The sequence below is a fragment of the Harpia harpyja genome, chromosome 7, assembly GCF_026419915.1.
Source record: "Harpia harpyja isolate bHarHar1 chromosome 7, bHarHar1 primary haplotype, whole genome shotgun sequence".
Taxonomy (NCBI): domain Eukaryota; kingdom Metazoa; phylum Chordata; class Aves; order Accipitriformes; family Accipitridae; genus Harpia; species Harpia harpyja.
In genome coordinates this window covers 45,056,569-45,057,718 of record NC_068946.1, presented here as the reverse complement: position 1 = coordinate 45,057,718, position 1,150 = coordinate 45,056,569, and positions in this window count along the sequence as shown.

Below are 1,150 nucleotides of genomic sequence, written 5' to 3'. Positions count from 1 at the left end.
AGGTGCAGTGAAAAGATAGGTATAAGGACTCTTCTAGACTTTATACACAAGATGAAACCTGTTTTTATACGTAAAACATGAATAGCTATATTTTTCAATCATTGACTTAAAATGGTAAAGGACTGCTTTTCACCTTCTCTGGTATCCAGAGTTCAGAAAGGTGCACTGCATACTAATACAAGCAAACTTCTCAGTGCTAAACAAAGGCTGTTTGCTGTTCTTCTGGATTTTTAAAAATATTCGTGGTGTAAACATCTCCTAAAATTCTTGTATGCTTCAATCCACTCCTCTTTATCTTTCCTCCATCTTCTGGATTCCCAAAACAAAAGCAGACCATGTTCATGAATTCATTCTTCTTCTCTGTCTCAAAGCAGGGAGGGAAGAGAAATAACTGCAAAGCACATCACCTCCAACACCAGTCTTTGGAGGCTGCACACCAAGGTATCTTCAAGGTCTTGATCTCAGACATCAGGCAGACACACATTACGAAAAATATAATACAGTGTTGCTCCTGTTCACTTTGGATTACAATTTCATTCTCTACTTCTTTTTGGTTGTATCATGCATCATTTTCTTGACTAGTACAACCTATTTAAAAAGAAAAGAATATATCTAGCTCCTTTCTTCTTGGTCATAATCTGACACTAAATAATTTACTGAAACACATAAACATTCTGGTATGAAGTGCCCAAAGAAATTTGCCAGTAGCAACACTTCATAGCACAGCAAAGCTCTGCCAATCTCCAAATCCAACAACACAAGCAGCATGGCAACCTCCCTGCCATTAAAGCTTGCTTTTTTCTTTTTTTTTTTTTTCTTTTTTTTTTTTCTTTTTTTTCAGCATATCAGTGAACCCCTACATTATTCCAGGTCATATATTAAAAAAAAAAAAAAAAAAAATCTATCTGTATCTATCTATTTGTACATTATGAAACATCATAAACAACTGTCATGTAATTGTAAAAAAACCAGTGTAACTGATGGTGGTACTATATGGTTGCCATTCTAAGTGTTTGGGGTTTGCTAGTTGATTCACCAACTTCAGGAGTATACACCAGTTCTCTTGAACACAAGTCTAGATCAAGGAGGTTCTATCCCAGCACAAAAACATCCAACGCATAAGCCACAAGAATAAACAAAATCCCTGGTC